A 27,480-nucleotide genomic window follows, 5' to 3' on the forward strand; every position below is an offset into this window, starting at 1 on the left:
ACTATCCAACTTGGTTCGTTTCTCCATTGGAACATGTACATATGCATCACATCCATATAGCCTCAGATGTGAAAGAGAGGGTTTCTTACCAGTCCATACCTCTTGTCGAGTCTTATCTTCCAACACTGATGAAGGTGACATGTTGACCAGGTAACATGCAGTATCCATCGCCTCTACCCAGAATTCCTGTCCTAACCCGGCACCACTGAGCATGCTTCTTGCCCTTTCCATCAACGTCTTATTCATTCTTTTTGCAACTCCATTTTACAGAGGTGTATATGGAGTAGTCTTCTATCATGCTGTGATGTAAAAAAGTGTTCCCTCTACGGACATAGGCAGCCCCTTTAGCCGTAGAGTGCGTCTAGTCACAAACAAGGATAGATCAACAATAGATTTCCTTAAAGAGTCATAGTTGGAGGCCTACCTCAACCGGTGGTTGATGGAGTTCCGTTGCGCTACTCCAGCTTCCGTTTCCTTCTCCTAGTGAGTGATCAACCTGAAACAATGCAAAGGAAATACAGCAAAGCACGTAACCGGAAAACAACAATGATCTATTTACTCATAAAGTCAAGAAGTCATGAACTATCAAGTAAATTACATACAAGACATAAGAAAACATCATTGATTGTATTAATAATGAAATAAGAGTAAGCTTACAACTAAAGTCTTGACGTCACAAGCCTTCTCAGAGGGATCCAGCCAGCATGTTCTTCAAGCATTCACTCTTTGAAGATGGATCTCCCAACATACAAGTCTCTTTCACTCATACATTTTACACAAGATTAAGGGCACTTCACAACCTTCCACAAACTATCCACAATCCCACACTTGTCACACTCACACCAACTATCTAGCAAACTCTAACACTAACAACACTGCTCAACTAGCCAACTATCCGAAAACTAGCAATGCATAGCAATGGTGAGAGTTTAAATAGGAGAAGGAGTCTCCATGAAAGGTGGAAGAGTGAGCTTATCTCAAAGGAAGGTAGCATAATTGATGGAACTACCATGCCAGAGAAAGGAGAGTGATACAAATTATGCCAAAAACTAGGTCTGGAGTCATCTGGAAGGCCGACTGTTGGAACAAATTCGCCCAATCTGGATCATCACGGGGCATAGATGATCTATAGCACTGGCATCGCTAGTGAGTAATGTAGCTAGTCAGGTCATTGCTAAAGATTATAAGTAACCTCATGCCAGAGCATGAAATCGGACCATCGCAGGAATCAGATGTACTTCTGTGCTGGTAGCGCATCTGGACTGTTCATGAGCGCCCTTCAGTGCACATATTTAGTCCATAATCGCGATGAGGTAGATAACTTAGGGAAAATGGGTCTGTCGGCAGCACAAGAAAGCATTTGAGCATGGTTGAATTGGACACATGACACAATAGAGGGACTGGAGTGAAGACAGTGACAAATTACTATGTAACAGATGCCCCCTAAAGTATGAAGCCCGAGAGAGTGGGAGGGGTGAAATGCTTTACGAAACTGACTAAGCTAGAACACCATTTGGAAGAACCTGCACGCAATAATAACTGATATCTCTGATAATGAAGTACATGTAGTCTAGGCATGGGCACAGCCATCCAAAAGACATACGAACTAGTTCTGTGGTATGGACACAGCCATCCAGCTAATAAGACCATGATAATGATAAAGGTATGGTCGCAGCCATCCATCAATGAGTCATGTAATCACAAACCAATCCACGGAGCCTGAACATAAGTAATCTGAGTTCAGGGTCTTGAACCTATTCGATCATAGTACAAATTCTAGCATGCGAATAGATGTGTTGAGGTCGAGCATGATAGAAAATCGCTTGATTACCGGTCATTGATGAAAATTGTTAACAAGTGCGAGAGAAACCACCAATAATGCCAATGGTTCTCAAGGTATTGTCTAGCACAATCCACGAAGTGTGAAGAAGGAGCTGAAGTCGAACACTCGTGGAATCACCCAATCAACAACCAATGATGAAAGTCGACCATCAAGCACGAAGAACTTGCCATGGAGGCATGCAAGCTCTAAGGTACCAAAGGGGATCTCTAGATCAATCTCCTGGAAAATGAGCTGATGTTGACAGGAGATGACCCATCGCAGGAGGGCCATAATGTTTCCCCCATCAAAGACACGAGATAAGGAACAAGTGGCAGATGGTGAAACAGAGCATTAGAGAGAAGGCGAGGGTGAAAATTGTAGAAGGATTATACTCTTGAACATGTCGGTGACACGACTCCGGAGGGTGGAAACATTCAGGCACCAAGGGGTCAGAGGCTCAATGAAGACAGCATGAATCGGATGGAATGAGGCTGAATGGTAACCCAAACCCATAGAAGGCTAAATGATGATGTGTGGATGTCCCAACCCGACAAGAAGCAAAAGTGTCAATGTTCAAGAGTGAGTAGCTGCCATAAACAATCAATGATAAACCTGCTATTGAATTCAACCTAGTAATAATTTAATGAGCCCTAGGAAGGAGAAGCTCAAGTCTCATCATGGTGACGAGTCCAATGTCGTCAGGGTTTAACGAGTCCGACATAGGTAAAACTCGGAGTCTTTTTCATGTTTAGAGAGTTTGAAAAAGACACGGAAAAGAAAACTCCATGGGGTCCTTTTTCGTAGATTTGTGTCTCCCGAGCCCGAAAAAGTATAAAACGATACTCGAAAGAACCACCCGACCATTACAACCGAGGAATACTTTTTGTGATTAGTGACTTCGACCTGAAAAAGTAGAAAAGCGATCGAAAACACGTTGTTTCGTAACCAATAACGAGCTTGAAACGAAAAAGGCCCGGTAATCTTTTCGTATTTACATGGTCGAAAAAGAGCTTAAAGGCGGTCGCCTCTTATTTTTTTTAATGAGTCAAGAAGAACAACTCGGCTATATTTTCATTTTTCAAGTCAGAAAAGAGCGGTAAAGACGACTTTACGGATCAAGTGTACACAAAGCTGTCATAACTCTACTACTTTTAGCTCTGCACAAAGCACGTCAAACGTAAACCCATTCGACATAAAATGAACAATATACATAGAAACATAGTTAAAAAAACCACCTTTTCACAAACCATGTGATAAAAAAAGAGAAAAATCCCACATTTATAAAATATAATTTTTTAATTTTCAAAAATTACTATAAAAAAGGGTTAATTCATTCATTTTCACCATTGGTACTGCTCATTTCACGTTGGAGCAACTAGGAGCACCAAAGTTGGCAAGCTGATTTCATCCCCATTCGTCCACCATTCATCCTAAAACTTCTTCCAGGTAAATAGACTTCGTCCTGCACTTCAATTCAATGTCTTTTTTAAGCATTTTGACGTTAGATGTGTTAGTTTAGTCGGATTTTTTGAGTTGGGCTCTTCCGCTCGGTCATCGCAGGTATACGGCTCAGGTCCACGATGACCAAAAATATTTACACATAACGCACTCCGATCATTGTGGGAAACTGATGTACTTCCACGATTACCATGAGAAAATAGAATTGGCAACCTCGCGTCATAGCGTCTATTTTAAAAACAAACGCGATGGCGACGCAAAATTGTTTTTTGTGCAAATTATGAATTAAAATTTGCAAACGAAGTGCTAATTCATTTTTTCTCGTCATGCAGGCCATAATGGCATTTGTCTAGCAAGAACGAATGCATGATGATAATGATGTGGAAGCTTTTGCTGATGTGGGATGCCGAAATGCATTACGGGCATGTGGATTGCTAAAATTCTTCCTTACTCCGCACCTTCGGTCTCAACCCGATTTACTGGAGCTACTGATTCGAGCCTGGAATCCCACAGATGGGAAATTCATTATCCGAGGTCGGGACATCAATTTTGATGCCACAGACATATATTTTCTGACGGGGCTATCCCGTTGTGGTGAGAGGCCCATTCTAGAGGGGCAGCGACCCGGGGGCAATTCTCTAGAGATGTTGATGGCTCAAGTGTGCCCACGGGCACGCAAAATGAGGAGTGGGACAGTGGCAATCCCGACAGTGGAAGACATGGTTCTTCGTACTATGCTATTCATGGTGACATGAGCAGCGGGCTCCCAAGCCCAACACAAGGCATCGAAGACCCATCTCTAGTTGGCTCTCAAATGTCTCAATCCAAACATGTTCAACTGGGGAAAAACAGTGACGGCCAATATGAAGAGGCAACTTACCAACTACCATCGAGGAGAGACGAAGCAGTTTGGCTACGGGTCAATCTTAGTCCCACTCATGCTGGAGCAGGTGTCAGCATTGCAGTTACAGGACATGGATTTGGATTTTCCCAGACCACGTGAGACTAGGGCCACATGGTGGGCACACGTCATGCCACAAGGAGGTGGCGGACGACCAGTGTCGTGGGGGACACTGTTTCGAGAGTGGTTGGAGTGCCAGATGATCTTCGTTGAGGATTGGCCATATGATGGCATGGACTTCCACGGAGATCCTAACATGCAGCTACCCACTGGAGAGCAGTGGGATGATGGTGGTAAGACACTTGATCACATTATTTTTGCATTCTACTTTTATTATGTTTTTTTATTTTTTCATGTATATGTCCTAATGACGAATGGTATGGAATCGCAAATGTGGGACTAGTGATACCCGTCGAGCTGGCTCCAGAGGCACAGAGGGATGCACAGGGCATTGCAGCACTAGCCTTGGCTCCCCCAGCTGATTATCCGGTGGAGACAATGGCCCGAAATCTTGAGGGCCTGAGAGCAAGGATTCCTAATTACATGGGGGTCGAGGAGGTCCCCATAGCGTTCCAGATTCACACAGTAGGAGTGGTACCCAGGGTGCACTGCTTGTTGAGGCGGGTAGCACGAGCAGTGGTGTGTTATAGAGAGCATAACCCACCGCAGTAGACGCCTAGGATTTTTTTTCCTTGCTGATGATGTTTTGAGAGACATGTGTCTCGGATGTATGGAGAAAACAAACTCTATTTAGACATGTACACTTATTTTTTGAGCGCCTCGGTGCACCACACGAGATATATATATACATACATATTCTATGGTCTATTATTATGTTTTACATCCTTCTTATATGCTGTTTTGATTACATGTTATGCAAATGTTTGTCTAATACATGGTTTGCCAATGCATCAGTTAACGTGTTTAATCTTCGTGGAATATGCTGATATGTTATAATATCAAAATTCCTTTCTAACAATTTAAGACGTAAATACAACCTTAAAATCCAATGGTCTCTGATGGAATATCGCCCATTGAGATGGTGGACAACAAGCTGAGAATCTAGGTTCACAACCAATGTACGAATACTGAGATTGATTTCCTCGGCCGGTAACTCAATAACAGCACTATATTCAGCGACATTGTTTGTAGTACAACCTAGACAAACACCTTGAAGGTCTACTAACTCACCATGAGGATCGTAGATCACCCATGCCGCAGAAGATAGGTTGCGGGTACTGCAGCAGGCACCATCAGCGAAACCAACATAAGGTGCACCAGACATCTGCACAAGAAGCAAAAGACACAATAAGCAGCAATACGCCTACACACCAAGCCAAAACATGAGAACACCCACACACACCTGCTAAAAACACCCGTATGTACAAATTAGAGTGCATGAAGTTCACACATAATATTTTTTCAAGTAAAGCCCATTTCAGGGCTTATCCAAAGGGTTCCCTTCATAATCAATCAGCTCATACTCCCCTTTTTGCAAAACTCACTTTACAATATAAGGCCCGTGCCACATGGGCTTGAATTTTCCTGCCCCTAGCTTATCATTCTCTTGATCGTAGAGCAGGACTAAATCTCCTTCAACAAAAGAACAAGGATGGACAGTATCATTGAAGTGAGTTTTCACTCTCTTCTTCTATGCTTCAATAGCTAAAGAGGCTAGTCGACAAGTCTCGTCCAGTCGCTCTAGGTAAAGAAGGCATTCTTCTACCGGAGTAGTATTGGGGAGTAATTCGACTGCTAATTTCAAAGAAGGGATCTCGCACTCAATGGGAAGGGTAGCCTCTAGCCTGTAAACCAATTGGAATGGAGTGAAACTGGTGGCATCCTTCATAGAAGTTCGGTAGGCCCATGAGGCAGAGAACAACATCAAGTGCCAGTTAGACTTGTGCATGCTAATGGTGCGTTGAAGCATCGTAACTAGAACATTGTTGACGGCTTCTACTTGACCATTGGCCTGAGGATAGTATGGAGTCAAGCTATCATGCCGCAAGCCTAGCTGGGTTGTTAGCTCAGTCATCATATGATTATGTAAATGCTTACCGTGATCAGTGATGATAGCTTGAGGGGCTCCGAACTGTGAGATAACATGATTAAACAAAAATTGCTCCATTGTGTGACCATCTTCAAATAGTGTGGGCATTGCCTCGACCCATTTTGTGAAGTAATCAATGACGACGATGATATACCCATGCCCCCCGGCCGAGCGAGGGTTACAGGTCATATAATCAATGCCCCATTTGGCAAAAGGGCCGACGATAACAACAGGGTGCAATGGAGCGGGGGGCAGCGCATCTTCCACTGGTAGATTTGGCACTCGTGACAGGAGCAGACGACCAGAATGAAATCCTTGAAGATGGAGGGCCAAAAGTAACTATCATAGAGGATATTTTGAGCAGTAGCATACACGGACATGTGACCACCACAGGCATGAGAATGGCAGTCATTTAAAAGTCACTCAGCTTCCTCGAATGTTAAGCATCAGCAGAGAACAGAGTCGGTGCCGAGACGGTATAGGGTCTCCCCAATGATACGGTAGGGCTGAGATTGATGGCGAATCCATCGATGAGCATCCTTAGACACATTAGGACGAAAAGAGGATGTCTGTAGATAGACAATGATATCCCTATACTAGGGATAGAAGGTGCTAATTAAGAACAGAGTTTCGTTCAGAATATGGTCCTCTAACCAAGAGGGCGTGGTAAGAGATGGCAGAGAGCAAAGCAACTCAGCAAAGACAAGGGATTTCTTAGACTTGGTAGTGGTGAATTCAAAGTTGAACTCTTGGAGGATAACAATCCACTTCGAGTACTTGCCCCCTAGCAACTAACGCGACAGGATGTACGTCATCGGGTTGTAATTAGAAACCACTGTCATGGTGCGCAACAAGATATAATGGCGGAAACGGTGGACGGCACAGACAGCGGCTAATGCCAACTTCTTGAAGTAAGAATATCGAGTTTCCATATCTAGTAGAATGCGCCTGAGATAATAAATGACATGCTCAGTGTCATCATCATCATCTTGAACAAGAACCATGCCAATAGTGGTATCGACAGCGGCTAAATACAGAGTGTAGTCATGATGATAATTAGGAGGACACAACAACAGAGTAGAAACAAGGAGAACCTTGAGGCACTCGAAGGACACTTGAGCAGTGGCATCCCAAAGAAAAGGGGTATCCCACTTCAATAACCGCGTATAGCCTTTGGCCACTTCGGCATAGTTCGGAATGAATTGTTGTAAAAAATTCGCTTTGCCTGCAAACTCTGCAATTTCTGCAAAGAAGCAGGGGGAGGGAGATTCAGAATGGCCTTGACTTTAAGGGGATCCAAATGGATGCCCCCTTGGGAGACAATGAACTCGAGAACTCTGCCTGACTCAACGCAGAAGACACACTTATGTGGATTAAGCCGAATGCAGTAGTGTTGACAGCGGAGAAAGATTTCGCGAAGGTGAGTGGGGTGGTCCTGGCGTTTAGCTAAATGAGCTAGTATATCATCAAGGTAAGGTTGCACAATGTGTCGAATATCATGGTATGCATAAGACATTGCGCGCTAGAAGGTGGCACCGGCTTTTTTCAAACCAAAAGGAAGCTTCTTGTAGCCGAAAGTGCCCCACAGACAGATAAAGGCGGTCTTATGTTGATCTATCAGCACGATATTAATCTGGTTATAACCAGAAAAGCCATCCATGAATGAATACATTTCACTCCCGACACACTCATCAATGAGCTAGTCAATGATGGGTGTGGGGTAGTTATCTTTGGCACAGGCCCGATTAATATCACGGTAATCAACACAGACTCTAATAGTGCCCTGTTTTTTAGTCACAGGGATGATATTGGAGACCCAATCTGTGAGTAGGATGGGGTAAATAAAACCAGCCTTAAGAAGCTTTTCAACTTCTGCTTTAATAGCTGCAGCCTTTCGGGGGTGCATGGGGCATAAACACTGTCGAACAGGCTTAGCACTTAGATACGTAGGTATCTCATGCACCATGATACTAGGATCGATGCTGGGCATTTCTTTGTAGGACCAAGTGAAAACATCATGGAATTCGCAAAAAATATCAATATAGAGCTGAATCTCTTCAGGAGTACAAGTTACTCCAACATGGATGTGCTCAACAATCCCTGGTTTAACAGAGATGTTGATTGGCTGGGTTTGTGTGATGTTTCCCATGTTCCCTTCAGAAGACACTTGATAAACTTGAATGGGTGTCTGAAGGGGTTGGGATGGGAGACAAGGAGAAAACCGCTCGAGACAGGTAAGCATTTCCCGATGGGCAGGGAGAAACAAGGAACGACGGTGATGATCAGACCAAGGGGGTTCCTCGAGAGACATTGCCTCAATAATGGCTTCATCAAAAGGAAAAATTTCCTTTAAAGGGTCTAAAGAAGCGTCATCTCCAAGCCAATAGGAATGAGCGTACGAGTCGAGAGCTCTGCTCGAAGGAGCAGATTCAGAGGGTGGAGCCGATGCAGCAACAATTTCGATGTAGTTGAACTCGGCAGGACTCAATGGCATCTCATCGCCCCAAGAGTCTATTTGATCAGCGGGGGGGAGAACCAAAGGATCAGAGTGAACAGAAATCATATTAAGGAGTGATGTTGGGAGGTGGGAGTGAAAAAACACCCATAAGGGCAAGATCGTTAATGACTCCAGCTCCCACACTCTCACATGGGATTGAGGTATGCTCCACAAAGGGCGCGTTGCCATGGGAAGAGGAGGCGAAGAAAGACAGCTGGTCTATAGTTACGATCTTCCCTTGATGAGGGAAACGAATGACATGAAATAGAGATGAAGCCACGGCTCGCATGGCATATGTCCAGCTCCGTCCCAAAAGGAGGTTGTAAGTTAAATTGGCATCAACGACTTCAACTTCCACTTCGACCGTCTTCCCTTCCAAAGTAATAGGCAAGCGTTGGAGTATACCGTAAGGGCAAGACTCTCTCCCATCAAAGGCATCCAAGGTCATAGGAGACTGGCTCAAAGTCATAGAACCAATAGCCTTCCAACAAGCAATAGACATTATGCAAGTCGAAGCGCCTCCATCAATGACGGTGCGATGAATTGTTTTAGAATTGATGATGACCTAGATAAGGAAGGCAATTTGGTGAGGTAGTCTTGGTATATGGTTGTCGAGGTCAAAAGTGATCAAATCCGAGTCGGCCAGGTCAATGCCACCGATAGCTGATAGCAAGGACTTCCTCTGAGAGGGGCAGCTCTGGAGAACTTCTAAAGCAGACATAGCTGATGGAACCTGGGCTAAGTCCTCAATGATGCTATAGTGCTGAGCAGCACGAGCATTAGGGTTGTAAGAAGATTTCTGTAGTACACCTTTAGGAGGGGGTTGGATGGGCGTCTCAGTGCTAGGTCTCTCAATATGGAGCGGACTAGAACTGGACGGAGGAGCGCTAGAGGGGACCTCAGGCTCTTTCCCGGCAGGTGACGGATATTCTTTTGCCCGAGTACTAATGTGGACGGGAATTGTCCCAGCCATAAACACTTGAGAACCAAAGGGAGAAGAGGATTGAGATGGATCAGCCACCATTTGCGTTTGCTATGAGGGAAAAGGCTCTTTGAGCACGACAGGAGTCCTGGGAGCACCTTTCAACAAACGACTAACTTCAGATCGCCTCGGGTAGTCTTTGGTATAGTGATCCTCATCACAGATAAGGCAAGGATACTTGGGATTGCATTTGGCACCTTCCTTGGGTGGAGGTTTAGGGGAATCCTGCTTAGGTTGATCAGCTTTATTCTTTCCTTTTCCCTTCTTTTTTCCTTTCGAGGGTTTGTCCGTCGTGGTGGACTAGACAGTGTTAACCTCAGAAGTATTACCAGAATTGGATATAGCCTGAGAAGTATTTCCATTTGGAGCATTTGACTTTTTCTTCCTAGGGTTCGCGGAATATTTCTTAGAGGGTGGATTAATAGAACCAATGACACCGTCAATAGATGGTGTTGGCGGGGCTTTGGAAGTTCCAAGCCTCGAGGCATCAGGAAAATAATCATATAGCGTATCGGACTGGGAGTAAACCAAGTCAAGGTACTGAGCATGCGCAATAGCCTGCTCTTCAGTTACACATGCCCCCATAGCAATGCCCCATGCAATCAGACCGACAAACAAGGTCGTGAACTAGTCGGTCATAAGTTGATCGGGAATCCAAAACTTAATCAAATAGCCATGTCGTCTCCATTCATGGATATGATTGGAGATATGTGTAGACGTTGTTTGTTTTAAGGATGTCAGGAGATGTGTGCCCATTTCATATCGAATCAGCAACTGAAAATGAGTTAAAAATGCCATAGCCAATGAGTTAAAATCCTGAAAATATCCGCGAGCTAACTCAATATACCATTTAGCAACAGAGCCAGTGAGGGTCCTTTGAAAAAGGCGGAGCTGGATTGAATCATCAAGCTATGAATTTGACGAACACCATAGATGAAAAGTCATATCGTGGGCTTGGGGATCTTCAGCTTTACCATCAAATTCGGGACAATCACCGGGAATCTTAGTTGGAACCAGTGGCCAATACGGATTATGGAGAATAGGATCATTGGTCAGTTGGACACATATGGTAATTCCAACGTTGCTAAAAAGGGTAAATGAGGGTTAAAGGACATCTGAGGCCGCGGTAGGAGGTAGCACCAGAGTTCCAGCTAGCTGCTTGTTGCCTCCATTGATTCTGTCCAGAGGGATTTGGCCCAGCAGGGTTCTGTCCGTAGGGATTTTTTCCATAGGGGTTATAGCCATAACTAGATGGCTGACCCTGGATTTTCCCCCCAGCATTCCATTGATTACCAACTTGACCTACAGGAGCAACATACGGTTGCTGATAATTATGATAAGGACTCACCTGTAGTTGTTCATAATTTTGGTATGGGGAAAATTTGGTTTGCCCTTGGAATTGCTGGAAACCATAAAGCTGTTGGGCTACAAACTGAGCCTGGGAGCTAGGCTGCATTTGATAAGCAAGTTGAGATTGAGTTCCAACCTACATTTGAAGACCGGATTGGGTCTGGAGCCTAGACTGGGGCTGAAAACCAGGTGGAGCTTGAGAAGCAACAATCATTTGAGTGCCCAGTTGAGCAGGCCTAGAAGGATGTCCTTGAGAGAACTGAGGCTGAGCCACCTGGCCAGAAGGTTGACCTAGTTGAGATTGAGATTGACCCATTTTCCTAGAAGGTTGAGCTTGCTCGGTACTGGGTTGTCCTTGCACAACTAAGGGCTGTCCTAATGGACCGAATGGCTGAGCAGACTGGACAGTCAGTTGGCCTGATTAGATTTGAGGCTGACCAACTTGTCCAGATGGTTGACCAGACTGGACAGTCGGTTGGCCTTGCGGAATGTAGGCCTGACCGACTTTCCCAGAAGGGTAGCCTTGCTGGACCCCAGGTTGGTCTTGTTGCATGTAAGCTTGTCCCGGATTACCAGAAGGTTGCCCGAAATTGGTAAAATATGAACCACCACGGGCCGAAGGTTTTCCCTGGAAGGGTTGTCCTTGTGGGCCTCCAGGTTTCCATGGATAAGGTTGTCCGTAATACTACTGCCCATAGGAGGCCTGTGTGTAAGATGGCTGACCTTAATAAGGTGGTCCTTGAAAATTGGTAGGGGGTACTTGGCCACCGTGATAACTGGTGGTACCCCAAGCAATGCATAACGGGACTGTAACCTCAACCGCAGGCTGAGGGGGTAAAGGTCCGGGGTAATAAATATGAGCTCCTCGAGAATCGTAATAATGAAACGGATCTTGGGGGTCCAAATTCTGAAGAGCATGCAAACATTGATCGTATGCCCCCCTTGCTGGAATGGAACTAGAAGAAGGTGGGGTATTTAGTGTAGGATCAATAACTCTGGGTATAGATGCTGATGGGCCACTGTTCGTAGATCCAGACGAAGGTCCAACAACAGTGGTCACAACTGAGGATGCAGTGACAGCACCAACAACAGGGGTTGAATAAGCCACACAGACAGTTGGAATAGTCGGGACTGAGGTGACAGAGACATTGTGAATTTGAGGAATAAAAGACTTCGAAGTCGGAGTGATGGTATGAGACCACATGGAACTCGTAAGGGAGGTCCTAGAACCCATAACATCCCTCAAAGCCTTATAGTGTAAAGGTAGCATGACACCGAGAGGGGTGACACGGAAGGGTGTAGTTTTCGTTGGGATAGGAATTTCACCACACGTCACAATGGATTCTTCACTCGTGATGGGGAATGTGTCATCCATATCAGAAGAAGACATTGGGACCGAAGCACTAGGAGGAGTACCAGGACTATCTTCTTTGGAAGGCTCCCAAATGGGGTTCCAATGAATATTGTAAGACTCGTCTTTTGGAACGTGAGAGTTAATCGGTTGGATACTTGGAATAACAGGGAGAGTATCACTAACAACCGGTATCTCAGGAGCAACAGAAGAGGGAGCCCCTTGGTCACTTGGAAGAGGAGACAGGATTGGTGATTCCACCAGGATGATTCAATTCAAAAATCCTAGGAAAACTTAATGAGAAAGAACCCTACTCAAGCTAACGCAAACAAGATCTAATAGGGTAAATGTGAATGTAACCGAATAAATTTTAATACACAAGAACAGAACTTGACCTTTTCATCTTTAAAGAGTTGAGAAAAGGACAAAAAGATGACTTTAGTCACCTTCGAATATTTAATGAGCCTGAAGTGACAAGTGCTTAGATGGACCTTTTCTTTTAGGGAGTCCGAAAAGGAACAAAAGTGACTACTCTAGAGAACTAGGCAAAAGGTTTACCAGACAACCCGTAAAACTGCATATACACCTCGGCAGTCATATGAAAACCAAGGACTTTCTGTACGGAATTCAATCTTCCTGAATCCTGAATGTTGTGCTCGATGCGTTACGGTTTATAAGGTGGCAGACATGGATTCCTAAGGATAAAAGATGATAACCTAGTGGGGTCTCCCAACATATACTAGACGGTACATGGGAGCACAATCCGTACTAGACCACTATTCAGTCACAGAAGGAGGAATCACCCAACCTTGAGTGGAAACAAAAGTGACTAGGTTTAACGACGCCAAAGCACGTCTCTAGCCTAGAACTCTAAATAGTGTGCATTATGTTCCAATGCGTTGTTATATTTATTCAGTTCATTTTAGAGTTGATCTTGAATTATGTTTCAGTTTTCAGGCCTTACCGTATGTATACAAAAAATCCTAGGATGCAGCTAGAATGAATGAAAAATCCTTTTTCTTCAATGAACACCTACCTATGGGAGGGTAGAGAGATCATTCCCAAACCAAGAAAACCAAGACAACAAAGGCAGTCACTCAATGCATACAGACATCAATCCTTAAAGTGCACGGATACTACTAATGAGAGATCTTATCATTCGCTTTCCAATATGCAAACTTGAAATTCAAATTCACTTTCACTTTCGTACACTGGATGAATGCAATCCTTTTGATTTGATATCTTTAAATCTAGAAGAAACAAATTAGCAACAAGCAAGTGTGGAAAAAAACCGGTTGATCCAAACAATTGTGATCTATGTTCAGTAGCGAAAAGAAATCGAATCAATGCCAAAGATTGGTTCAATAACAATCACTAAACAATCAACCAAAAGCAAGCAAAGGGGAAGGCTCAATCAAACCAACAAAAAGCTGCAGACGAACCTTGAGAAAATGAGCAACCAAGCTAATAGATTCAAAAAAATTTGAAACAATGAACTAGGTCACATAGGCAAAAAGGAAAGATTCATTCAATGGAGCTGACAAAAGAGTGCCTCACCTATAAATAGTGAAAAACAAACTATCAAGCAAGCGAGAACAACAAGGGACCAGCAGGACTGATGGACTCAGGAGGCAGAATTGAGAAAATCAATTCTACAGTAATCAGCGCAAGTAATACACAAGCAACAAGCGCTGCTAAAGAACTAACCGCAGCAACAGAGCGATGTCGGCGTGGAAGTACATGACTTTTATGCAATGGTTGGATTTTCAGAACCATCGCAACTGTGAGGCGTAATTATGCGATGCACAGAATGTTAAAAAAGGGTGGGCGTGATGACAGTGCGACTATTAGATTTAAATCCACGATGATGTTCAAAACAATGATAGGCGAACCAAAACTCCCAAATCAAAAGCAGTCAATCCTTAAATCAAATAGAGGTACTTCCAAGATCAAGCCAGGAGACTCAAAAGACTGGTAACTAATCCCCAAACTTCAAAAGAGACCAAATCAAAACCCAAAACAAGAGCAAACAAAGGCCAAACTCCCCAGTGGAGTCATCAATTTGTGATACAGGAAAGTGTTCCCTCTGTGGATGGAGGCAACCCCTCTAGCCCTAGAGTGGGTCTAGTCACAAACAAGGACAGATCAACAATATCTTTCCTTAAACAGTCATAGTTGGAGGCCTACCTCAACCAGTGGTCGATGGAGTTCCGTTGCGCTGCTCCAGCTTCCATTTCCTTCTCCTAGAGAGTGATCAACCTAAAATAATGCAAAGGAAATACAACAAAGCACGTAACCAGAAAACAACAATGATCTATTTACTCATAAAGTCAAGAAGTCATGAGCTATCAAGTAAATTACATACAAGACATAGGAAAACATCATTGATTGTATTAATAATGATATAAGAGTAAGCTTACAACCAAAGTCTTGACGTCACAAGCCTTCTCAGAGGGATCCAGCCAACATGTTCTTCAAGCATTCACTCTTTGAAGATGGATCTCCCAACATACAAGTCTCTTTCACTCATACGTTTTACACAAGATTAAGGGAACTTCACAGCCTTCCACAAACTATCAATAATCCCACACTTGTCACACTCACACCAGCTATCTAGCAAACTCACAAACACTAACAGCACTGCTCAACTAGCCAACTATCTGAAAACTAGCAATGCATAGCAATGGTGACAGTTTAAATAGGAGAACAAGTCTCCATGAAAGGTGGAAGAGTGAGCTTATCTCAAAGGAAGGTAGCATAATTGATGGAACTGCCATGCCAAAGAAAGGAGGGCGATACAAACTATGCCAACAACCAGGTCCGGAGTCATCTGGAAGGTCGACTGTTGGAACAAATTCGCCCAATCTGGTTCATCACGGGGCATAACTGATCTATAGCGCTGACATCGCTAGTGAGTAATGTAGCTAGTCAGATCATCACTAAAGATTATAAGTAACCTCGCGCTGGAGCATGAAATCGAACCATCGCGGGAATCAGATGTACTTCTGTGCTGGCACCACATCTGGACTATTCATGAGCACCCTTCAGCGTGCATATTTAGTCCATAATCACGATGAGGCAGATAACTTAGGAAAAATGGGTCTGTCGATAGCACAAGAGAGCATTTGAGCATGGTTGACTGGGACACATGACACAGTAGAGGGACTGGAGTGAAGACAGTGACAAATTACTATGTAACACGTGCTACACCACACTTCTTACAAAATTCTTCAAATTCCTTGCTGTAAAAATCTCCACCATTATCTGTTCTCAGCACCTTTATCTTCTTCTCTGTTTGATTTTCCACGAGAGCCTTAAATTATTTAAACCTGTCAAAGGCTTCAGATTTCTTCTTAAAGAAATATATCCATGTATTCCTTGAGAAGTCATCTATAAATGATACATAGTACACAGACTTACCCAGTGATGGAACCTTCAAAGGTCCAAACACATCATTGTGCACAAGTTATAATATTTTTTTCGCCCTCTTACTACCAGAGGGGAAACTCACCTGATTCTGCTTCCCATATACACAATTTTCATAGAAATCAAAATCCAGAGAGATATTACTCATACCTTCTACCATACCTTTACCGTGAAGTATTCAAATTCTCTCCTCTCCAATATGTTGAAGCATTTGATGCCACAACATGGTCTTCTCTCCAGAGACCACTAGGTTTTTTGCTCCACTTTTAGGAACCACAGAACTGTTGCACCCATATATAACAGTGCTACCTTGCAACTTGTACAGAGTTCCAATTCGAGCTCCCTGCATACCAGTGCTCCCCGAACCATTTTGTAGGTATCCTTCTTGAACACTATTTTTACACCTACATCGTCCAACTTACTTACAGAAATCAGATTTCTGGCCAATGCAGGAATATGCAAAACACCCAGAAGTCTTCTAACCCTTCCACCTTACAACTTCAACTTTACTTTTCTGCGGCCAATGATTCTAGCCTTCTTGTCATCCCCCAAGAAGACATCACCACCATCATATTTCTCATACTCACAGAACCACTCTCTATGGGGAGTGAAGTGAAAGGATGCACTTGAGTCAATCAACCATGCCTCATGATCTACATGTGTACTTGAATAAGCCAAGTACACATCCCCACCTTCATCTGAGGTGGTTTTTGCCTCTCCAGAAGGAGCCTCATCAGATCCCTTTCCTTTGTCAAGAAATTTAGATTTACAGTCCCTTTTGTAGTGCCCTTCCTTTTCGCATTTCCAGCACACCACCTTTACAAGTTTTCCTGGAGATTTAGATCTCCCTCTAGATTTAGATCTCCCACTCGATTTTATTTTTTTTCTATTCTGAGACCGTCCTCATACAGACAAGGCATCACCATTCTGGCTCTCCATATTTTTTCATCTCATCTCCTCCGTCAGCAAAGATGAGACTATTTCATCAAACTGCAAGGCAGTTGCATTGCTAACTATTGCAATAACCAGACTATCCCATGAATCTGGTAGAGAACACAACAAACTAATGCACTTATCTTCATTTGAAATTTTAATATCAACAGATGCTAACTGACTTACCACAGTATTAAATTCGTTCAGATGCTCTGTCACTGAGTCTCCATATTTCATCCTCAGGTTATACAACTTTTTTTGCAAGAACAGTTTATTCACTAAACACTTAGATTGGTACAAAGTCCCTAACTTGTCCCATAAAGCCTTCACCATAGCTTCCCCTGATACATTCAGCAATATTGAATCTAAGACACAATCGTATTGTGCTCTTTGACTTCCGATCAAACTTCTTCCATTCTTCATTGGACACTCCCGTTGGTTTAATACCTGGATCTACCGCGATCCACTAACCTTTATCCACCAACAGATCCTCCATCTTGAGTTTCCACAACTCAAAACTCTGACCATTAAATTTCTCAATCTCTATCTTTCCACTGCTCGCCATCTTCTTTCACCACCATAATCAATCTCGCAGATCTCCCACTAAACAGGGTCTACCACAGTCTCGAACGAAACCCCTCAGCAACAAAGGCGTCCCCTTGAAGCCAAAAACAACTTTGATCCCAAATGTAGGTTTTAACCCCATACAGAAATTACCTGCATACGAATTCTAAAACACATAAAATAAACAATGCGAGAGCATAACACATAAAACACATATACACAGAGATTTTCCCCTGGATCCCAAAACCGGGACTACCAGCTTGATTTTTCATTATTTTCTTTTCAATGTTATAATACATATTTATACATGCCGAAGCATCCAATACCATGGACCGAAAACCATCGCGTCCAAAAACATGTGTGAAAATCATGCACAAAACCATAGGTGGGTCCACCCATCCTAACATAGGGTCCAAAACCAAAATTTTCCAGGGCGCTGCCCCGGACCACATAAAGTGGGGTTACGGGTACGCCTGAAACCCCCTGTGAAACCCCCCGCTACACAATCGATGCAATGAAGGGGGGCTCTGCCCCCACTCTAACCCTCTGGTTAACTACATGGGCTAGTCGTGGAAAGAATATAACACAACCCAACAATAAAATGCTTAATAATTGTAAATAAGTTCACGATGATCAAACATTTATAAGCATAAAAAAAGGTGTAGTCAAAACATATTATACCAATATCAGAGAAATAGTTCCCCAGAATGAGCATAGAGCTAGCGAATCAAATACCATTCATACGAAGCAACACAAATTTTGGAGTATGAGACAACATATGAAGAAACCACACATCAAAGAGCTTTCAGGAACGTTTGATCCAAGATCTTTTGCTTATAGATATATTAAAGAATTACATGGTTAAATTGCAGCTTAACCATAGAAATTTAATGTGCACATGAAATAAGAGGAGAAACACATAAAAGCATGAAAGAAGACAAGAGACTTGATAACAGAGTTCGTCCAATTTGGACTACATCTCCAGGCCCTGCTCGATCAATGGGGTGGCCTTCATTCATTAAGTGGCATGAGAAAGAAGAAGTAAAATCAATATTTACAAAAGGAGTCTTATACCTCCAATCTGGAAAATGGCCGAAACATGGAGAGCTCTATTGTAGAAACTAGCATCACCATTGAGTTCCTATCGCTGAGAGGTGCAAAATTGATATAAAACTTGCCCAATTCTGAAATTGTACCAAAACTGGCCCCTTAGAAAATGTGCCCAAGCAAGGTTTTGCTCCCTCTCACAGGCCTGCTCATGGTTCCACCTCCTATAAATCATCTACCTCGAAAAACATGTCACACTTTCTCTACTTGGCCACACTTTGTAAAAATGTTGATATATTGTTCTGCGGGTGGATCTACCAATGGAGGTTGTTTGGCGCATTGGCAAATAAGGAAAATCGTTGAGGAGGAGTCGGGGGATCAAATCCCACCCCTCCCTTTTTTTATTACATAATGGTTGACATGTTTGAAATGGGAGGTGGGTCCGCCGGTCCGGTGGCCCTCTCCCCTAAACTTTCACCAACAGTTTGTAAGGTGTGGAGTGGCATAGAGGAGAGGCGGGGTTGACAACCTGCCCCCCAATACTGGGGGTGGTAGGGTCATGGCCGCCCACCCCATATTTAACATGTTTGTTTCATGGTGGTTCCGAGGACAGCGGGGTCATGGAATCCTGCCCTTATTTTAACATTAATTTGTTATTGCTACGACCGGGGCGGTGGGGATAATGGCCTGCCGCTGTTTTTTTTTAACTTCTGTAACCTTGTTTAGAATTTTTCTAGAACCTTAGGGGATATTATGCAAATTAATGGACCCACAATTTTTCTTGGAAAACTGGCTGAATTCCAGTGCCAGTGTGGGCTTGATGGGGCCTAACCCAGGTTTGGAGTTAATTATCCAAACAAATCCCTGTACTAATGGCCCTTTCGGCAACAGCCCATAGAGCATGGACTGAGGTCTCACCCGAAGTAGTATGGGGGGATGCTGGAACCAATTTTCCGCACCCTTGAGATGTCTGAGGGGTCGGTTTAGTCAAAATATGAATACCTTTGTGCAGGTTACTTCGCGCACTTTCCTGGCCTGTGAGGCCTTCATGCTCCATTATATTCACCTTCACGCAGCCCTAATTAGGGGCTGAGGTGATTTCGCACTGCTAAGGCAACAATCTGTGCTATTTTCCTAAGTTACACTATAGATCTTACTTATCTTCTTATAATTGTTAATTAACTTCACGGAAATAGATGCTTATCTTATATTCTATTATTCAACATATTCATATAAGTTCGCGCAGCATATAAACAGTAAACTTGTAATTCATACCCAGTGTACTTCAATGCATAAAATAGGAAAAAGACACATAGAATGATAATAAACTTCTCTTCATTAATTTCTCCAAGGTTACAGACTCAACTCACACAACGCACTCAGCTGCAGGGGTCCGCGCACTCAGTTGCGCACTACTAGGCCTCTACGCACTCAGCTGCAGAGCCTTCTCCTATTCTATGACCCAAAACACGACTTTACACTTCCACAAAGACTCAATTCATCATCATTAGATCTTACCTTTTTCTATCTCTTTACACTTAGAGCCTCGCTCTATTTATACAATCCCATGGTCCACAGACCATGGGTAGAACTCTCAAGCCAACATTACATTACAAAAAGTAAGGGCGGACAACCCTGTGACTTAATTACAACATCGCGCTCCATGCCCATACTTCATGAAGTCTTTACATCGAACATAGTCAAAACTTGGGCTTTAAGCCCCAAAACTTGCCTTGGGTGATCCCGCGCCCAACAGGCCCACAACATAAACATCGTGACTCGCCCTCGAGTCACTCTGTGGATGCAGATATCTTTGTGCGAAGACCTCCCAACTCTGCTCGGACCACTGCAAGGTCAGCAGCACACTGAATAGCTACCTGTTGTATATCCTAGACATGTTGTTCAGAGACCGCAGTGTCTGAACTGCTTCCCTGTATCTGCTCCTGCGTCCCCTACATCTGCGTGAGATTTCCTTCAATTATTTTTCTGATTATCAAGGCCTCATCGATCCATGGTTGGACGCGTGCCTTCAGAATCGCTTCTTTGTGCCGTGCCGCATCTACATGCTCCTTAAGTTCCTTGGCATGTTGCATCCACGTGAGCCTCTGTGTAAGGGCCACTGTCTGCGCGGTCCCTTTTATGTCATCATACTATTGCTGCAACGCACGCGCCTCTATCTCTAAGTGCTGAATTCTTGAACGATTCTTCCAACATTTTGGTGCAGTCCCTCACTGCACTGCTGATCTCTTTTATTCCCATGGTGATGATGTTGGTGCATTGTTCCCTCACCTTTGGAGGAGTTGAAGGTTGCACCTTAAACCACAGCTCTACTATCTGAAGGTTTAGCTCTAGCTAAACCTTGGCCATCTCTTCTCATGCCTCGTGCACCCCTACTGCTAAACTCTGAATGTGCACCTCTGTTGGTGCCTCTACTAGGATGGCCAACTTATGGACCTTCTGGCAGGCTTCTTCAGGTACCTTCACTATCTTCCTATTCTGGGACATGACCTTGTCATGCTGCAAGCTCAACTGCTCCATGTTGATTCTTTGTTCGCTCAATACCTACAGTGTGCGGCCCTCCCTGGCCTGCAGTTCTGTAGTCACTCTGTCCTGCAAGACATAGAGTGTCTCCCGAGGGAGCACAACCATGTTGATCCCCACTCCCTTCAAGACACTGACCGTAGACCTGTTGGCCTTATTTTCTGTAACGAGTACCCCCTCTAGCAGCAGTATTGTGTTGGTCATGTGAGCACGTAGCATTTCTTTAGCCGCAACAATTCCTAATGCGAGGTTGGTCGAGAGAGTACCAGCCTGAGGAGTGATCACCTGAAACTCCTAAATTTGTGCCCGAAGGGCCCTCAACACAATCTAATTCTCCTCCACAAACTACTAGAGGGCCTCTGTAGAGACGCCATGCATTGTCTCCCCTATATCTTGCATATCTCTCTCTCTGAGGGTGATCAGGTCGAAAGAAGTCTTATAAGCATTCGACTTCTTTCGCAACCCCACCTAGTCTCTCGGGCACTGGCACTTCAACTTTGTTGACGTTGTTTGTAGGTCCGCACCACCCTCCTCTATTTATGTCTCCATTTCTTGTTCTTGCTCTGGCGAAGGTGACTTCTAGCCCTCGCGTTCCTTCTCAGTTTCCTTTTGTGCTTCTGTTGCAGCCTTTGCAGCATCCTGCGCCTCCTGCACCTTTGCTGCTACAACCTCTTTTCATCTCTTCTCTACCAACTGGGCTACCCGCATTTTTTCATCCTCCTTTCTCTGTGTAGTAGACTTTCCTGCCTCCACTGCGGAGATGGCTGGAGTGTGCCACACCTCAAGGACGTCGAAGATAACGTCATCTGTGGCTATGTATGGTAGTTCATTCCACTTCTTTGTGGGGTCCTTGCAAGCCCTGATGTAGACGTGATGGAAGTTTGCCTTAAACTCTGCAAAGATTTCTAAGCTATTATAGACAGTGGGCGATAACCATGGCTTGCAGTTAATCCTCATTCTGATGTTCATCTCCATGAACATCCATAATATCTTACTATCCTGGATCATGCGCACTTCTTTAGTGGCCCACAGTGAAGCGTACTTCGCAGCCTCTGGGAGATCCCTTGCAATTGTGAGGAACTAGTTGTCCTGAGGCAATTCCCTAGCCACCAGCACTATGGAAAGTAGAAGCCACACATAGTGGAAGGTTTTCCTCTCTTCCTGTGCCTCACGGAAATTCTCTAGGAACTCCTAGCACAAGTATTCGGACCATTTAAACTTGACCCCCACTGCACACTACTCGGCAAGTGCAACCATCGGCGCGGGCACCTCATCCATGTGGCACTTCCACATGACCTTACCCGCCAGTATCTGATTCGTGACTCTAACTACCTTATCATTGATACTAGAGATCGTGTAGCCCCTCTTTTTCTTCTCCAACTTATATTTCTTTTTCATGGCCTCCGCGATGGCCAAATCACTACTTTTGCCCTCCGAAATGTTTGTTGGATCTTCCCCTTTACAAGGGAGTCGGGTAATTTGATGGATCAGGTGGTCCACGATGGGGACGACCTCCTCCAGCCACAAACACCCATCATTCACCAGGCATAGCAGCTGCCTAATGACAAAGATAGTCACTGGGGAACGATGATAATTTGGCACCCAGAGCAGGTTCAACAACCCTGCCTTTTCGACATCGCGCAACCACTTGTGTGACTCCAACTCTATGACTCCTGCCGTGGTGTTTTTCTTCGATTTCATGAGCTGCACAGTCACCAAGTGAGGGAATTTCTCATGGTTGGTGAGATCCTAATCTTTGAATTTCAAACTCAACACCTATCCCAAGTGTGCTCCTTCGAAAATGATATCATCGAGTAGCAGCGGAGTTTGTAGAGAGCTTTTACTCTCATCAATATCCTTGGGCACCTTCGCCTTCCCCTTCCATGGCAGAACATATGTGAGTAGCTTGGTTAGAGGGTCCATGCCCTCGGTTTCTTTCTCCATGTCTTCTTCATCATCTTATTCTATCAGGAGGTCCTCCATGTCTTCCTCCTTCTCATCAGTTTCCAAATCAATTGCTTTCCCCTTTTCTTCCATTGTTGACTTAGTTCGCAGCAGGTTTCAAGGGGACACACGCACTGAAATCACGGGCAGCTTATCTTTCTTGGTTCTCTATGTGCACGGTGATTTTGGGATTTCCGCATCCTGGCTCTCTCAGGGACATCGTCTACTTTCATGGCTTGCGCAGCCTCTTCAGGGGTCATTTCTCCAATTTCCTTGACTTCTTCAGACGCTACCATTTTTTTTGTCTAGAAATCTCTCAACTGCTCAACTGAGTGCTCAAACAACACTCGCAAAAGCCTAAATAGGTCTCAGCCTGGAATACTCTGGGCACAAGACAGCTCAATTCTCAAATGACCAAGTGTTGTTTACTGGGCACCCCTTTGTAATTTATAGGGGCTTTTGAAATCAAATTCGACCATTCCCCCCAAATATGGTCCATTAATGCTCCCTTGGTGGCAGATTTTCCCAAATATTGCCCATAAATCGCACCTTAAATGCCTATCGCCTGCTCCATTTGGTCTCGAACCAAGCATCACATCGTCAATAGTGACTATAACGATCACTTTCCAGCCAACTTGCGTGGCAGCGCAACTACCCTTGCGCTGTCGTGGACCCTATGACACTTCACTTTTGCGCGCAGACCTAACATTGCATAGCTCTTGAGCAGAGTAATTTTTAGTCATGTGCCTACTTTCAACTGCCTGGAGTGCTAAGACTATGCTTCCCATGGCTAGTCAGGTGGTCACCCCACCTGTTTGTGGCTTTACCCAATCATCATTTACTTCTTCTTGGAATAGTTCACCTTTTAACCTTACTACTTGCGTTGCACATTTTACCATTTGCATCGCGCCACCATCTGGGATCCTTTTAGTAATACGCGGTCCAATCCAAGGCATCAAACTGATCAAATCTTGGTGGTAGTCTTCAAATTTATCAATGCAATCATGCGCATCCCATTTTATCACCACAGTCCTTTTATCCAGAAAATCCCTTTTCATTCCTCCCTCCAGCTTCTTGACTTCTTCTTCTGCCATGGTGCTTTTCTCCCTCAAACGAGCTTTTTCATTCAAGAGTTCTTGGAGCCTAAGATTACCCCACTAGATCTCTTCATCAGGTCCCAAGCATCCTTCTTCTTCCAGCTGCGTGATCCCTTCTTTCAGGGCTTCGCAATATGTCGTATTCATGAGCGCTGCTATGCGCCGATTAGGCATGATATACTTCATCGGTATTTCAGTTCTTGCTTCATAACCCAACCTAGAGGGCACCTGTCCCGTCAGTTTCTTGCATGTCACCCTATAAGCCCATAGGACTGTTGGTACGCGCATGTCCCAATCACTTTGCTGCGCATTACATACCTTGTTCAGTGCTTCACACACCTTATTAAAGGCTCCCACGTGGATAATTGTCTGTGTGCTCATTCTTTCCACATTCTGTCATTCCAATTTGAGGAGCCGATCGTGCATTTTCGCCCCCAACACATGCTTATTAATCGTACCTCCCATTGCAAAGTGTATGTGCATCCACGTAGGTTGTTTATCATATGCCTGTGCCCACCTAGACAGATGCATGCACAGAGTATCCCAACCATTGTATCTACCCCCCGACTGCCCTCCAGTTTTCCCAAACCGTGTGTGCATCATTCGCCTACAAGTGCTCCAGTCTTCAAAGTTTCCTTTATGCGTACCCCACCACCTTGTGGGCATAGCACGCAGTACCCAATTCAAGGCTTTGAATTGTTGTTTTTCCAGCACCTCCCTCTCAAATTGGTCTAGGAAAGAATCTACCTCTCCTAATCCATCATAAGTAGGTAAATCTCTCATTTTTGTTGATACGCATCACAACGATCTTGTCATCATGTTATAGTTCAATGTGGTTACCTCGTGTAACTAGTTCTTCCATTGCTCTATCTCTTCATCCAAATCCAAAGTATAGGAGCTTTCGCGCTCCCATGAAATTCATCCATCTACAGCGGGATTTACCCGGTCTTGCTCTCGCGTGGTTATCTTGTAGATGCAATCCAAATTGTCGTCACTTTCATATTCGCGCTCTCTCTCAGTGTAGCGATATCCCTCAGCAGGGTCCAATGTATTACTACATGCAGAGACTTCTTTTCGAAAATCATCTTGCACTTTTTCAGATTAATCACCCCATTCATGTGAGTGGGTCAATCAATTCCTAAGAGCGTGGGGTAGGGATTGTTGTCATCAACAATCTCTATCACTTCAAAGTCTACTAGCGCGCTTGCTCCCTCAATATCCACAATGACTCCCTGTAATCACCCCAGGGGTATTATCTTATGTTGGTTCACCATGCGCAGTGGAATAGGAGACCACTAAAGCATAGGCCCCCCCATGTGCTCCCATGTCTACTTTGGCAGAACTTTCACATCCGACCCTAAATCCAAAATTACTTGGTCCATTTCATATTCTCTAATCTATGCAGTTAACCTCATCTCTCTCCTCATCCTTGTCTTATGTTTTCCAATCTTCTGGACTACGCGCAGTTCTCCTGGCATAGTCCCAGCACATCTGTTAATGAGTTCATGCAATCCTTTTATACTGTTGGCTTAGTGGGCCCTGACCCAGGTTCAAAAGTAATTTAGCCAAGCAAATCTCGGTACTATTGGCCGTTTTGGCAACAGTCCGCGGAGCATGGATTGAGGTCTCACTCAAAGTAGTATGGGTGGGTGCTAGAACCAGATTTCCGCACCCTGGGGATGTCTGTTTTGAGGTGATTGGTACGCGGTCCAACCTTCACACTTACTATTCCATGCGCACCAGCGGGCACCTCGCACCCTGCGATACTATCTTCGCACAGTTCTAGCCGCAACGTGACCCGTGTTATTTACCTAAGTCTTCCTTAATTAGGCTCTGTTAGCTGATTACTTAGATTATTTTCATATATAAGAATTCATACAAGTATTCATCAATTGCACACAGTAAATAAACAGAGTAAAAGTAATGTATAACATCAAAATATGGATTCAAGAACAGATGCACAGAGTAAACTTCTCTTTATTAACTTTCAATCCCAAGTACAGACCCGACTCCACCCTACGCACTCAGCTGCAGAGCCTCTTCCTACTACTATGACCCAGTACACTTCAGATTCAACTCTAACCTCAAACCATGCCTTTGCTATTCTATCTATTCTTCTTCCCTTTAGTTATCTTTACACTTAGATCCTCGCTCTATTTATACAATCCCATGGTCTGTGGACCATGGGTAGGCTGACACAACTTTACATTAAATTACAATATTTTAGGGCAGACAGCCCTATGACTCATCTTAGACTTCGCTCTCTACGCTCGCAATTCACGGCGTTTTACAACATCTTTGACCAAAACTTGGGCCTTGAGCCCCAAAACCTGCTGTATGGGATCCCATGCCCAACAGGCCCCCAACACAATCATCGTGACTCGTCCCAAGTCACTCTGCTAGTGCGGCGATCTTGGAACGAAGCCCCTCCAACTGTACCTATGTTGCGTGAAGGTCCGCAGTGCACTGTTCTACCATCTGCTGGATCTGTTCTACTCTTTTGGTTGAATGCTCACTGTCAGGGGAAAATCCATGTCTTAAGGCATGCATCACCTTCATTTGTGTGAGCTTCATTTGATATCGGCAGTGATGAGGAAGGCCTCATCAATCCAAGGGTAGACATGTGCTTTAAGTACTGCCTCTTTTTGTCGTGTTGCATCCGCTTGTTCCTTCAATGCCTTCACCTGTTGTAGCTTCGCTAGCCATTGGGTCAAGACAACTGTCTGCGCCATTCCGCACACACTATCATACTACACTTGAAGCTCCCGTGCCTTCGTTTCCAAGCGCTGTATGGTGGGGTCCTCCTGTAAGGAAGTGAGGACCGCGAATGATCCAAAATGGATACAAAAAACCCTCTAAGTCTTCAAACATTCAAAACTATCGCCTAAGAAGAACCTTTTAAAAATGCAGATTACATTATCGAGAGGCAAAAATATGAAGAAAACAGTGAAATTAGGCCTATCAGAGGCTTAAAACAACTTTGCATGAGAGCCGTCGGATCTAGCCGATCAACGGTCCAGATCCAATTGACATATCACAATCGGCAAAGGCTATCGGAGGCGGCTATATGGGAAATGTGATAGCGATCAGTGCAATCAAACGAGAGTCGTTGATATATGCATGCAGATCAACGGTCCAAATTCAATCGCGCTATCGCATCTCTAATATACATATATATGGACTTAATCGTGGCCCAAAGGATCGGTGATATGGGATTTTGATATCACAATATCGCATCGGAGCTATGCAAAGGAGCGGGGCCGATAACAAAGGAGACTGCGATAGCTGGACCCAATAAGATTATCAATAATATTTGATATATTTTGAGATCCAAAAACAGGGCTTTTTCTATGTAAATTCGCGTTTTCATTAAATAAACGAAAATCAAAGAAAATGTGAATAAAGCGATAAACCAGACCCGAAAGGGTTTATACATGCAAATGTATATGTTTTGAGCTCTAAAACAAGCGGGATTTCAGGTAGGCCATAAGCGGTAAGTGGTTTTGGCTGGGCTCCT

Source organism: Pinus tabuliformis, chromosome 8 (genome assembly GCF_031772625.1).
Source record: "Pinus tabuliformis cultivar Carrire ecotype Pingquan chromosome 8, CPIR1, whole genome shotgun sequence".
NCBI classification, from domain to species: domain Eukaryota; kingdom Viridiplantae; phylum Streptophyta; class Pinopsida; order Pinales; family Pinaceae; genus Pinus; species Pinus tabuliformis.